This window comes from Thermobia domestica, chromosome 5 (genome assembly GCF_964235325.1).
Source record: "Thermobia domestica chromosome 5, izTheDome1.hap1.1, whole genome shotgun sequence".
NCBI lineage: Eukaryota > Metazoa > Arthropoda > Insecta > Zygentoma > Lepismatidae > Thermobia > Thermobia domestica.
Window position 1 is genome coordinate 132,071,222 of NC_137458.1, and position 15,517 is coordinate 132,086,738.

Below are 15,517 nucleotides of genomic sequence, written 5' to 3' on the forward strand. Positions count from 1 at the left end.
CATTGGATCTCAGCTCGCTATCAGAAGTTCCCAGGTTCGAATCCAGAAGCCTGTAATAACAACCTAAGGTTCCTAGTTTTCTCCTATTTTCTATCAAATTCCAAGATGGTACTTGTAAATAGAAGTCCACTGACTTCTTTCGTCTTCCTTTTGCACTGTGGTTGTTGATTGTTAATCATGCCAACCAATATCAGTTAGTCTTGCAGGTGATAAGTAAAACCCACAGATACTGAAGTGACAGAAACCCGCAATGATATAAGAGATGGTTGCTGACGAAGAAGTTTTGGGCTGGTGTGGCATTTTTAGCATGAGGTGACCTACCGTATCATTCATCTACGGTATGCTGAACGCTTGACTTTGACATATCCTATATATTAATTCCGATTTTGGAATATATTAAGTGTGATTTTTAAAGCAGAGGGGTAATGCTGAGGTGGGAGATATATTTGAAATGTTAAATCCACTTTTTTTAAAAAAAAAAAAAAAATCCCGCTACCAGTTGTCATTTTTTCCCATGGGTATTCAATACTGAAACCAGAAATACTAAAGGGTGGAGATACAATATATTGAGACCTTCACTTATTTTTATATGGGTATTCAATATTCTAACTATAAGTTATTAAATCTACACTATTGACTTGAATATGGTGATACGGACAGAAATGGAATCTGTTTCTGGATTCGTTGAATATAACCAGTGAACCGTTTCTCGTTAATCTCTTACCATTTCTGCTCAATGGATATTAATATTGAAACCGGAAATGTAGATTAATCTTACTACCGGTTCTAGTAGATGGGTTAGAGCAGAGACGGAATCTTTTTTTGAACATTAAATCCGTATTAAAAACTTTGTTAAAGCTATCTATTAACATTTTTCCTGTATGGGACAAATATTGAAACCGAAAGTGGTAATACGAGGAAGGATAAGAAACTAAGATTACAAGAACAATATTTCTGGAATGTCATCTGTTACAGAAGAATGAGGAGTATGCGGTAGTTGTAATACATGGAGTTGGCAACTATGCTGAGTTTCAGTGACCCGCCACCTACGGCGCTAGTTGTAGATAAACATAAATGGTGACGTGTTTGGAAAACTGGTTTCGTGAAGAAGTCCGCCCAGTTGTTCGATTTCTATGGGCGAAATATGTAACCGCGGCTGAAATTCATAGGCAGTTGGTAGAGGTTTAGGTAGAGATTGTAATCGCCGAAAGCGTCATCTTCCTTCACGACAATGCTCACCCGCATACAGCCCAGAAGACGACCACGCTGTTGAAGCAGTTTCGCTAGGACTTCATCGACCATACACTCTACAGCCCATACCTCGCTCCAAGCGACTATTAATTGTTCCTGTACTTGAAGTAGCACCTAGGGGCAGTCGCTTCGCTTCAGACGAGGAGGTGAAACACTTCGTGACAACGTGGCTGAACACACATGATCAGGGGTTTTACCAGGAGGGAATCTTTAAACTCATCCCAACAATGCGACAAATGCCTCAACCATTATGGAGACTGTCGAAAACAACGTAATGTATGTCCTATCTGCTAGCTGTATTAGTTGTATGAAATAATATATACACGTTTTACTGCAGGCTTTGTAACCTTACTTTTTGATCAACCCTCGTAGAATTAGCTAATTATACATGTATCAATGCCGATTTTAGTAGACTAATGATAGAGTAGAGAAGGAATCTATTTTTAAGATGCTGAAACTATGTTTTAAAACAGTCGTTTCTCGCTCTTTCTTACTGTTTCTGCTATATATGACGATCAATATTAAAACTGAAAATGGCCAATTTCTATCACTTTCGGTTGCATTGTATGAAAATAAGACCCCAGCATGCTGAATTCATGTCAGAATACCATTTGTCGCCATCTCTTAATCCGCTGTATTTCTGATATCTATTGACAGCCAGACTGAACGAGACGTTCTATAATAGTTGCATACTTATGCACAGCACAGTCTGGAAGTCTAAAAACTAGGATTTGAATCAATCTGAAGCCACCTGAAAACACATGGATGAAAAGTAGAGAGAGATGAAAACTCAAAAGAAAAATGGGAACCAGAGAGAAATGGAAAAGATGGAATAAGGAAAAGGGCCCTGGGGGCTTTTTTCTCTTCTCAGGATATCAAGCCAACACCAATACGTTAACCCTGAAGGACCCTTGTGCTGAAGTTATTTCCGGGCTGTGTTTTTCTTATTTTATTCATGAAGAACGAGAATCTTTTTTTGCTTCTCAAAAGACATCACTAGACACATACAGACTCACTGATCGTGGACGCCGGGTCGAGGCTGTTGTATTCTCAAAGAATTCTAACATGGAAGATAGAAAAAAAGCTCCTGAAACTTAGGAACAAACAAGGGAACGATAAAAATAGGCTCTATCTGATGAATAGATCTTCAGATATTCAATAAGTAATAAGGTGTCCAAGGGGAATGAACAAGAAAACATTTGCGTTTATATTAAAATTGTTGTTTGTAATAAATTAAAGGTGTACAGCTTGTTTTGTAATTTAGCTTCCTTTTTCAACACCGAGACTGTTATCAGAAGTACATTCACAATTTAAAGTGATACAGTACCTGAAGTACATGAATTTCCTCCAGGAGGTGAATTCTTGTCCTCGAGCACCACATGACGACACGCACCCAGAAATTTTTGTTGAGATGGGGGCCAAGCTTTGGGGTGGGGGGCTTATACTACAAGGCACTACTTCTATATCATATTGAACAAGTATTATTCAGCACCTGAAAAGACAATAAGTAATTGTAAAATACTCATAAAAGATGATAGAACTAGACTGCTTTTTTAAGAGAAAGAGTACAAATGAAGTGTGAGATCAAATTTTCATGCTACATCAATAATTTCCCTTTTAAAGAAATATAGTTTTATTGAGAAAGTGTACAAATATATGTTGACTTAGGAAGGGTCCGGTCCCAATGGACATCTCCCTGTGGGTACGCCCTGCTCCAGTCTTGATTCTTGATTGGAATACTGTGACAACACTGTTTTATCAGCCTACGTAATTTTGTACTTTAAAAAAAATAATGAAATCTTACAGTTTTACGTCCTATTATTATGCCATGTACGCTAAATGAGACGCTGATGATGAGAATGAAGGAAATTGTGAAATGAAGTAAAAGGAAGGAAATGGTGGAACTCTGAAAAAAACAACGCACATGATGTTTGTCTACCATAAAGTCCACTTGGCATAAGCTGGGATCAAACCGTGGACCTTATGCATCAGAGAGGAACGCTTTGCCACTGAAACACCAAGGTTTCTTTTTGTACTTGCAGTTAGGATAATTCTCTTCAGAATTACTTCAGTCGGAAACCATCAATTTTTCTAATGTATGGATCGAGTCTATAGCAAGTTTCCAGCAAAACCGTTACTTGTATCATATATCAAGGTAGCAAATTCATTACTTCCACACTACTTTTTACGTTAATATTTGACGGTACCTCGAATGCGAATGACTATTTTTACTATTTTTCAATAATGTTTGTTCCGAATTGTAAAATCATATGTTTAAAAAAGTTGGAGTTGAATTGATTTGGAGTTTGTCCCTTTTAACAGCGAAGCTATATCAGACGGAGTAGGTAGATTAAAATCCTAATATGCTCTTTGGGAATTCGTACGCTAACCACTTGACCACACCATGAAAAAAATGAAATGAAATCTTTGAGTTTTACGTCCCACGGTTATGCCGATTAGGCTAAAGGAGACGGTGATTATGAGAAATGAATGAAATGGTGGAATGAATAAAGTGGGAGGAAACGGGAGAGCCCCGAGAAAACCCACACACACGGTGTTTGTCCACCACAAAGTTCACTTGGCGGGAGCAGGGTTTGAACCCGGGACCCCAAGCACCAGAGGTGAACGCTCTACCACTGAGCCACCGCGGCCCCCACCACACCATGAAGTATTAAACGTAATTCATATTAGTAGTTTTCTCCTTCCTCCCTCTCTTTACCTGATTCTTTTATGATTATTTTGTTTAATTCATGTCATATTTTTTTATTTGTATTTTGACATCTAATAGTTTAGCAACTAGAATAAACTATTAGTTTGGAATTTATTCCGTTTCGGATATAGTTTATAAAGTTACTGGAAGGTAGTTTTATATTCTGACGAACTTAAAAGAAAAATAACCAACTTGAAAAATGCACTAAAGAGCAGAAAATAAAAACTGAAAAAAAAGCAATATTAACCATCTTCAATAAAAGCACTGAAAAGTGGTAAATAATAGTAAAGCGCTTAAAAGCAGAAAATAATTCGTTATTATTATCTATCAACAATTTTGAAGTCTATACCAAGCCAAACAAATTAATACATAATATAAAAACAGTTTGGATGGTACTTTTATAAGGTAATAATTTGTTAACGTGGCATTGACTTCCAACATTTATATATATATATATATATATATATATATATATATATATATATATATATATATATATATATATATATATAATAGTAATAAATTATTTTCTGCTTTTAAGAGCTTTTATTATTTTCTGCTTTTTGGAGCTTATAGTATTTTCTGCTTTTAAGAGCTTGTATTGTTTTCTGCTTTTTAGTGTTTTTGTTGAAGTCGGTTAATATATAGACCTATTATTTTGAAGCTTTTATATGAATTGAATACAAAGGGCAGAGAGAAGGGTCACAAAATATTGTTCGCAGTACCTTTGCTAGCATATATGCAAAATAATATAGTATATGCAAAAAATATTTTCTGCCCCAGATATCCTTTACGGCTAAGGCAGAAAGAAATGATATTCACTGGATTCCACATTCACAGCTTTCTGTCGATGTTCTGTTATGAACAGATCTTCTTACTGAGATCACTGCTTACGGTATACAATCACTATAAGAGCCATTTTCTTAGGGACCTGTCTCGTCTTTTTCAAATAAAAACTTGCGTAAATAATTTCCAGTAACTGTCAAAAGGGAAGGACGCAAAGCTTTTTGGGATCGATATCTCCGAGTACAAACTAATACTAACAGAAATAAGTATTCAGTATAAAAGAAAAAAAATGACAAGGAGAAAATTAGAATACAAGAAGTTAGACACTGAAAAGTTGGACGAAAGGAAGATGTAAAGTACAGGATTGTTGTAAATGATATTCCCAAATAGAAACAGGGGGTTCTGGGATCGGTTCCCGGTGGAAACACTCGGTCGAAAACGTGTAAAAGGCTTTTTTCAGGCTAGACATCCTGAAAACACCCTAAAGGAGTTTTTCCTGGGTTTTCTTCATTCACACCAGGCAAATGCCAGGATGGTACCTAACATATAGGTTCCAGGCCCCTTTCTCTTTCAACAGATAGTGTGCTCGCCGAAGGACGTCATCCCTCATACGTGACGGGCTAAATGACTATAGATGCCGAAAGGCCAGAAATCTAAATCCTAAATCCCAAATAGAAACAGTCATAGCTCGCATTTAATGGCACTCAGATACAAAGAATATGGTATTAATATAAGCAATGAAACTAAAGAAGTTTTGTTTTACTTTATCAAAACTGTTTTGCATATAGGAGTATTTCATACGCCCCCTCTTTGTTTTTCGTTATAACGACACTTATTCAAAATAAAGTTAGGCGATGAACCACCAATATATATATATATATATATATATATATATATATATATATATATATATATATATATATATATATATATATATATATATACTCAAAGGTCCTCAGTTTTTAGTTTTATACAAGCAAGGCTACGAAATCCACCATAAAACATTTTTGCACATTGCATTTTAAATATTACCTTTTATTATGGCACATCACAAATAAAATAACTTCACTCCTTAAATTGGGCATGTAGTTTACATAAGATGGATCCGGAATTATATCTTATTTATTCTTCGTTGCTATGAGAACGAAACTCTATTATAACAAAACAGCAACGTATATCAACTGCAAAGAAATTACATCTACATATCCCTTTTTTAATATATACTACTTCTTCCTTTTGTGCATAATTTAAAAGTATATTTTGCCCACAAAATACAAATAAGGTTGAAATACAAGTATCGTTATATCGTCACACATTGAGCATATGGCCAAGTTTCAGCACACGTTGTACTACAGTATATGACAATCGACTGATGCAATCAATGGCTTTTTTTTTTTTTTTTTTTTTTTTTTTTTGTAGTTCATACTTAAAAATTATACATGAAGGATGGTAAGGGTAGCCTGCATATTCTAACACAAATCCAAAGGAAAAATCACAGGGGGTAAGGTCCAGAGAACGTGGATGTCAAGCAGATTTTACTTCGGGTACGACCAGATGGTCATTACATCTACTTATAAGGTCTATTTACATAAACAGACACACATCGACATTTTAACGCCAGCAAAATTCGCTTCAGTGTATTTTGAAAAAGTACATGCACACACAGCCGCCTGCAATACTGTCGGCCGCCAACAGTGACCAACAGTTAAGTTTTCCATTGTGTAGATGATGATTTGATGTTCGCGATAGGTCAGTACGTGCAAAAAGAGGAAGAAAATCAATGTTAACGGATCTGATAATTTCCACACATAATAAGAAGTTGTGTTTCTATTAATATTCGATATCGGTACGATTGATATTGGATTTTTATTGTGTATATATATTCTTAGAAACTAAACTAACTTGTCGTGAAAGAACAACTGTTACGTAAATTTAGTCAGAAGATATATAGTATCTACATATTAAGATAAATATTTCTATTAAGGCGAATCTTAGATAGTAAAAGAATCATTCGGAAGGGATTATTTGATATAAATTCCATTTTCCAGGTTTGGAAGCGAGACGGTAGTATATAACTGTTCATTAAATTTTTTAAAAAAATTTAATAATGGCTTATTGCAACCCCGAAAATTACGAATTCGACTCGAATAACGTTCGTATTCTATTACTTTTACATATCACCGCTCCCCTTCCTGGGAATGGTTTCAATGCGTTATCCCCCTTCCACAGTATATTTTTCAGATGGTAATTTATACGTGTACTAAATACGTTTGAAATTCCTTCAGTAGTCCAAGTTGCATCGTAAGGTTCACTGTACTTTTTTTTTTTTTTCCTGAGTCAAATATTCTAAACATATACAAATATATTACAGTACAATAACAATTGAATATTGTATTACTGCTCAACTGTTGTTGTGTCACTTTTGAAGTTCTCACTGTGAATCGAATCAGGGATGACTCATATAGAAAAGCGAAGTATATAACAATTAGGGATGGCCGGATCCGAAGATCCGGATCTGGTCGGATCCGAAGATTCGGATCTGATTGGGTCCGGATCCTTTGGATCCGGTTCTCGGATTTCGGATCCGGTTCTCGGATTTCGGATCTGGATCCGGATCTCGGATCTGGGTTCGAAATTCTGACCTGGATCCGAAATCCAGAGCTCAGATCTTGATTCTTATCCAAAACCCACATCCCACCCAAATTGTGATAAACTTGAATATCAAAAATTCGCCGAAAGTAATTTCACGAAGTCCTGACTGAAGAAGAAAACAGCATTTCAATGATTAGAGTGCTGGTTCTTATAAAAGCTTTCACACTGAACCGAAGATTTCCTCATGTGGGTATCGGATTGCCACAATTCACCTTGCTGAAAGACGTGGTTTATCAGGAGGTCGGCCAAGATTCTTTTGGACTTAGTCTGTAGACTGCTTCTGGTCTCAATTATTCTCATATAACAAGACTAACCATATATAAAGTTGGTTCGAAATGATTTAAAATATCACTAATTGACAGATTTAAATATTCGTAAATCAGAAGAGATGTAAAAGTTAAGCGTTAAAATAAATCCGATAATTTCTAATGCAACCTAATGATAGCAATAAAACTCCTTATGTAACATTTTCAAAGCTAAGATTAACAGTTTTGTTCTTGAAGAGGGTTTATGACAACATAGAATATTATAAATCCAATTATCATAAGTAGTACCTCTGACAGCCCCGCATTTCAGATCACCATCGCCCTTCATCCTGACAAGTGGGCAATTCACTTACCCACAATGACTTTTCAGGCGTTCCAGTGACATCAATATCTCAGTTTGGGTTTGGGATCATGCTTCGGTGAACCTTGACTATCACCATCAGCAGCTATTAGAGAATCAGAACTTGTTTCTGTATTAGATAATGTAGGTAACTATAGCTTTTCGTCTATAGAAGACGAAGAGTGTACCTTCGGTGCCCGTGGTCATGGGTTCAATTTCCGGAGAGGCACTCAATTTCGAAGTTGACCCAGCATCGTGAGGACAACTGGGGAGTTATCTTAAGGAAGAGGTAGCGGACTCCAGTCTAGAAAGCCGTCATTAGGGACTTCGGGTGTCGATGCGTTGACTACACATCCCCACTTTCAACGTAAGCCCGCTGGTAGGAGCCAAAGGACTGTCGTGCCAAGAATTTACTTTGTTTTAATTATCATAAAAGCCTTCTTTATTATTAAATTTTATCCAATAGTTTCTTTTCAACTAGTTTGCGAAACTGAGAGCTAGGTACTTGTTTTCTTTTTAATTCATGTTCATAGTTAGCACAACTAATCACTAAGGAAAAATAATATTTTCAATAAAATTCGCCTCGCGTCTTTCATAGCTCTAAGTTTAGTTATTTTTATTTTTTTTTTAAGTTGAAGGGCGGTTTATTATTTTCCCCTCGTTTTCCCTATTTTTTTTTTTTTCTAGTTTTACCTATGTTTCTTTGCACGGACATTGCGCTTATACGCACGTGCTTAGTGTGTTCGTTTACAAAAGCGGGCCATTTTCCTGCCACTATAGAAAGTAAGAGTGCACTGTATCAGAGAAATATTAATTGACGTATATAGGGCTAAGTGAATATATCTGTGACGAAGTCATAAATACTCAGTTTTTGCGTCGTACATAGTTTCCTCATCCTCATTAATCTCTTCATCCCCGCTTCCTGAATTCCAGTTCTAGTGTTCTTTCTTGATGGGGACTGATGTCGCATGTAGGCTTATTAACTATGACATCAGCAATAAAGAAAGTACGGTTTAATTTGCACTAATTTTAAAACATTACGTTAATTAAATAATAATAATAATAATAATAATACGGAGCGAGCTCAGGCTACTTGTTAGGATTCTTGCTTCGCAATTGGATAATACCGGGTTCGAATTCGGAGACCAGCCATCCTGACTGAGGATTTTCCAGGGTTGTTCCTCACTTCTACTGGGCAAATGCTAGGTTAGTACCTTGATCTAAGGTTCTGGAGACCTTCTTTCCATTCCTTTTCCAATGTTTTCATCTGTTGCTTACTACAGGGTAAAGTGGCCTCTGAGGATGTATCTGGTAGCTTATAGTAAATAAACAATAACGACGTAATATATCTTCACGAAACGTGTGGGTTAATTTAACTACAGCCTTACAGTCCCAATAGATAGCTAAAGTTTTAATCAATTCCCTGACTTTTATATACTATTTTCATATTGTTTCAGCTTTCAATTTCCTCATGCATGTTCCCACCGAGAATTGAACCTGAGATCACTTGAACAAATGGGAATATGTTAAATATTTTTGAACACTTTAATCTACAAAACACAAAACGCTTCAATGATACGATGCATGGATATGTTTTGGTTACGTCCTGCAATGTATGATTAAAGAAACTTGGAGGGTGAAGAAAAAATAACAGAAATCTATTTTATATTTATTCCTTCAACAAACTCCTGGCCTCAGAAGGGCAAGCCATAAGTTAGATAATAAAGTCATACAACGAACACAACCATATCGCTCTCCTGAAATTCTCGTGTGTATGTTCAAAAATCTACTGTTGTTCCACGCCAACTAGTCTATATGTTTTGTTGTATATACCTTCGAAGTGAAAGATGTTCATTATTACATTTGTTGGTGGTTGGACTCTAGTGAGTCAGAAACTACTATTAATAAAGAGTTTGTTTTGTCTACTATTCCTGCGATTAGAAGGGCCTTAAAAGATATTTCATTTGTATATGAGAAAAGAAGAAAGTTTATTTTCTAAGAATAAAATAAATATTTTCAATGTGAATCTAACATTAAGTTTCGAAGAGGAGCTAAACAGAAGAATTTGTTACCATTTACATCAGTTTTCAGACAGTTCACTATACTCGGAAATGGGAAGAAATCAAACTTGGAAACATTTTACTAAAGAGACTTGGACAGAAAGTGCAACATGTAAATATTGCAAGGTTAAAATAAAATAAAGAACAAAGGTCGCACAACACGTTATGGAAACATTTAAAAGCACAGCAACCTACTACCCTGTATATCAGTGAATCCGAAAAAAGTTTTAACGAATTTTAGATATTCAATTTTATCATCACAATTTCAGATGTAGGTTTGGATACGAATCAAGATCTGAGATTCGAATTTCGGATCCAGATCCGAGATCCGGATCTGAGATTTGGATCCGAGATCCGGCAAGATCCGGATCCGGATCTCACTGGATCCGGGATATCCGGATCCGAGAATTTTTGGCCATCCCTAATAACAATCTCGGAGCCAGAAATGAGGAAAAGTGTGCATACATTAAAAAATAAACATTAGCTGTAAATCTTTAACTAATAGTGAAGGAAGATTCCTTACGCACTATGTTTAACAACGTCCTTGAGATTGGTAAGAGTTCTCAAGGAAGGAATCGAAACACGGTTAATTCAACAATGTTGTGGTAGGAAGAACAAGATTGATTACAACAGGAGGTCGTATTATTAATAAGCTTCACTTCCTTCGGGATTCCTTTCCGTGCTGGCTGGGCTGTGTAATGCACTGAGTCCTGTATGTATTGCTAGGGCCTGTGTCCTTGCAAAAAGCTAGGTCATTCTCTCGCATATGTGTGAGTGAAGGTGGCGGAACGCTGCTGGAAGTTCTGTCAGCCAAAACTCTTCTTTCCCTTCTACACACGAAGGAGCGAGCGAAACGCACTCAGGCTGGCTGGCGGGCGGGCAGTCCTCGCTTACGTCAGTTGATTGTCATCAGTTTGCATCGAGCGAGCAACCACAGCAAGGGCTCCTCCGAAAGCCGCGAACACGTTTTTTTTTTAAACATCAGTCGGCAAACACCACCTCCTCCATCAGAACAGCTGTTTTGTTCGTTCCTGGCCTTCAATCAAACCAGTGTTCACCTGCGGCCCGAAGACAATTTATAATCGATTCGACAGCTGCAAGGTAGTTGTTCCTATTCTTTTTTTCCTGTATGTTTTGTTTTAATATTGAAACATCTATATTCTACGCGAGTGACATTTGTTACTATTGTGATCGGTGTGTCTATTGTGCTCATCAACATGTGTTTAGTGTTCAAACATGGTTTTGTGTTTATATGCGTAGGTGTATTGTGCTACTATAATTAATAAATAATGTCATTGACCTGACATTTCCTGGCGGTAGTTGATAAATTCATAATTGCTATTAGTCTCATTTCCATGTGTGTGTGTGTTTTTAAAGCTACAGAAACTTGTTCTGTTTACAAGAAAAAAGAAAGAAAGTGATAAAGGTGAGTTTGAATTTGGGAACTCTATATGCTAAACAATATATTTTTCTCGTTTGTTGCGTAACATTGAGACTAGTTCTACGATTAGGAATTGTGAAATTGATTTGCGTCCCGTACACCGACCATACAAGGTCTTTTGTTCTTGACTTTTCATAATAGTATGACATAATACAATCAACGTCAAAGGGCTCCTTGCGGCTAAGGGTTAGCATTCACGCTTTTGGCGTAGAGAATTCGGTTTCGATTCGCGGTGGAGAGTTATATGGTTCGGATCCCACATTAAGCTGAGGTCTATGGCTGTATGAGAACATACTTGAAACAGTCCTACGCCTCTCCCCCGCCCTCCAAGAAGAATATAAGCAACAGATAATCCTAGTTAACGGTGGGGGTTCTAGGGTTTACGAAGCTTCATGTGTTCAAAAGAAAATACACAGGATACCTGTGTAGTATATGAATAGATAATATAACCAAGTACATTACTTTTGACACCATAAGTGCTCCTCTTTTTCCTCCTTTAAAGCAAATCTGTTCCAGAAACTAGGGATATGAGGAAGGGTAGTGCTGAAAACATTAGTTGAGACTAAGAGGAAACTTAAAACTTGTATATAATGGCATAAATTATATAGTGACAAATGTTTTAAGATGATTGGATTAGATTGTGGATAAGGGAGGATTATTAATGATAGAACTATTTTAGTAAATTCAGAAGCAAGTTTGTTCAGAGCACGTCAGGTGTGATTGTCCATGACTCATGGATCAAGGGTGGATTTGGCACTCTTGTAGAACAAAATTGGGGTGTGTGCTATTTTTTTTTTTTATTAAAAATGGTGGCTATTACAAAGGTGTTTATATCACATCTGTCCTCTTAAGTTCTATCACATTTCCTCTTCTCCTAAAGACAAAAGCTGCCTTAGTTTACTTAGTAATACTAAGCTCCAATCGTGCTTCTAGAAAATTTTGTCCTGAGGGAGGGATGCTAATGGCTAAAGAATGCACCATACCAGTGACGACGCCAGAGGGGGGGCAAGGGGGGCGAGCGCCCCCCTAGTAGCTACTTCAGCCCCCCTGACTGCCACCTAGACTGCCCCCCCAGACTCCTACAATCTTTAAACATTCTACATATAGTGTTTTATATGAGTATCATAACCAATCTCGTTGTCAAATTGTAGTCTACTTTCCATGCATTTACTATGTGACAGATTAGTCCTCAGTCTCTCTTCTTTGAGCGTCTGGGTATGCACGCATATTTCTGTTTTCTAATTTAGCATCTTTAGAGGTAAATTTTAGTTATACTTCTTTCTTATGATTTTTAATTATTGTGCCTAGCGAACAATAGTAGATTTGGTCGACTTGTTTTCTTCTCATTGGATCAACTTCGATTGGAAACAAAAGATAGGTAAAACCATTTACGTAACTTGTTTGTATTTGGTGCTTGGGGTCCCGGGTTCGATCCCAACCCCCGTCAAGTGAACTTTGTGGTGGACAAACACCTTGCGCGTAGGTTTCCTTGAGGTTTTCCTGTTTTTTTCCCACTTTCTTCATTCCACCATTTCATTCATTACTCATCATCACCGTCTCCTTTAGCCTAACCGGCATAACCGTGGGACGTAAAACTCAAAGATTTCATTTTTTGCTTGTATTTATCCAGGTTTGAAGTTTTCAGTTTCATATTTTGTTTTATTTAAAACTTCTTTTTCCTAAAACATTATTCTCGGCTTTCAATATTCAGAGGATGTGCTTATAACAGCTTAGTTTGCAACTACCAGGGTTTATTTTTTTGAAGGGGATAAAAAGAGTTGTCTTTTCCCTTTGTGCGAATGATAATAATAAATTTATGGAATTAAACTGATTCCCAATAAAATGTATTGTCAGAGTGCTGATCTTTCGTTAGTAATTGGTATATACTAGTGCTCCATTACTTATTTTGTTACAAAGTACTGACGTGACGTCTACCGTATTGACTAGGAACTGTTGAAAAATTCGTAGCCCAACCCAGAAGGAGTGCACGTGGAATGGTGAAGTTTTACTTCTTCTAAGCTTTCCCCGAGAGTCAATATACTACCTTGTACAGTGCTCCAGTTTTTGCAGAAAAGTTAAAAAATCTGAAGATTTCCTTGCACCACTGTTCGTAGCACTACCTCTATCAGATCTAAAATGGAGTCCTTTCAAGTGCTATTTAAGTTTGGGAAATAAGTACACGTAATAGATAGACGGAGCTAAATCTGCGGAATAAGAATGGTGATCTAGACATTGAAACCCTAGATTATGCAATGCCAGTTGTGTTCGCAGGGGCTTGATGGACATATGTATTCTCTTGAAGGAGCATAATTCCTTTCTTTTCATTTTCCGCGGCGTTGAACTTTGAATATTTCTTTCAGTTTTGTAAGTAATGTAGAGATTCTGGATTAAATATCTGACCGTTGCGGAGGTAGTCTATGAGTACGACTCCATAGTTATCCCAGAAGAATGTTGCAAACAGTTTCTCAACCTACTTCTGTGTCTTGAACTTCTTGGGGCGATGGAGAAATGAGTGCTACTACTCCATTGACCGTTGTTTCGTTTCAGGATCATGATGGCGCAACCATATTTCGTCTATGGTTACTATTCGTGAGCGAAATTGATCAGCATTAGGGTCAAATTGGAAGAAGACTTCTCTTAATGCCGTTACTCTTTTATTCTAGTGATAGATATTTTGGGAGCCCATTATGCCGTAAACTTTGCGCATACCCAAGCCATTCTGAGTTATGCTACAGACGAGTTCCAAAGAAAAGCCCAGAACTGAGAAAGCGGGGTGCAGCCAGACCTTAGACTATAATAAGTATATGTGAGTTTACTATACACTTTAAAAACTATATAAATAATAGATTAAATTATTTTTGTCACTTAAAAACTGGGGTGGCCTAGGCCCTCCAGCCCCGGGCTATATCCACCACTGGCTGAAATCCTGTAATTTTCAATAATAATGTCACAAATTGCATCCATGTCTTCGGGAAGAGTCATCGCTTTTAATCATCCTGAATGTAAAGCATAATTTGTTGAGAAACCGCCACGTTTATACTAAGCCACTTACATCTTCACCACTGTATATAACGGAGGAGAGTTCCGTGGTGTTTCACTGATTTCCTAATTAATTTACTTCGGTGACTTTCCTTGGTGAAACAAAAGTGTTATAACAGTTAGGATCTGGATGTTTGTGAAATTATCTGTTTGGGGACACATAATCACTTCAGAGGCCTGAGAAACAATAAGAATTTCATTATTAATATGAAAATTTGTATTTGTACATACAGAGATATGTTTTTCTAAACTACGGTTTCATTTTTCTACCTAGTACCTACACCCCTTCTAGATTCGACTACGATATTTTCAGCAGCTCCTCGTAAATTCTCTCTCTCTCTCTCTCTCTCTCTCTCTCTCTATATATATATATATATATATATATATATATATATATATATATATAGAGAGAGAGAGAGAGAGAGAGAGAGAGAGAGACGTAGCATATAGTTACTAGACGAATGTGTTACTTGTAGCATACGCGAATTTTATGTTTAGGCTTCAAAAGTTTCATTGAAAAATATTTCATGTGCAGACGTTACTTATTTGTAGTAACAAATTTTACTTGAAATAACTTTAATTTATAATCATATAGGTCTAATATAAAAACAGCAACGAAATACACAATGTAATAAGTCAAACGTAATAAATATGTCATTTCTGGTATGGCAAATAACCGCCCCCCCAAAAAATGTATCTGCCCCTCCTTTGCCCCCCTAAGAACTTAAAGCTGGCGTCGTCACTGCACCATACACAAGAGCAACATATGATTACAATTTAATTTTCCGTACCTTTGAGTTGCGGGGTAAGCAGTTGACCAACTGCAGGGACCAGAGTTGGATTTCGAGTTTTGTTGCCTGTAGGTTAGGATCTATTTACACCACTGCTACTGGGGTTTTGTCTCCCCACCCGGAAAATCTTGAAAATATTACTCCAAAACTGATTTTTGCGGCATTTAAACCGTCAGAAGTG

General features: G+C 36.8%; 1 protein-coding gene across 4 annotated transcripts in view; it reads left to right on the top strand.

Moving 5' to 3' along the window:
* Window positions 1-15,517, top strand: part of LOC145686136 (synaptotagmin 1-like) — a 473,180-nt gene that overhangs the window by 123,758 nt on the left and 333,905 nt on the right. Inside the window, exon 1 of one of the 4 annotated variants that reach the window (XM_081759122.1) lies at window positions 10,976-11,166. The exons of the other annotated variants lie outside the window; for them this stretch is intronic. The gene's annotated coding sequence lies outside the window, so the exon portion shown is untranslated. Of the gene's footprint in view, window positions 1-10,975; window positions 11,167-15,517 lie in introns of those variants that run through there. 4 annotated transcript variants of the gene reach the window in all.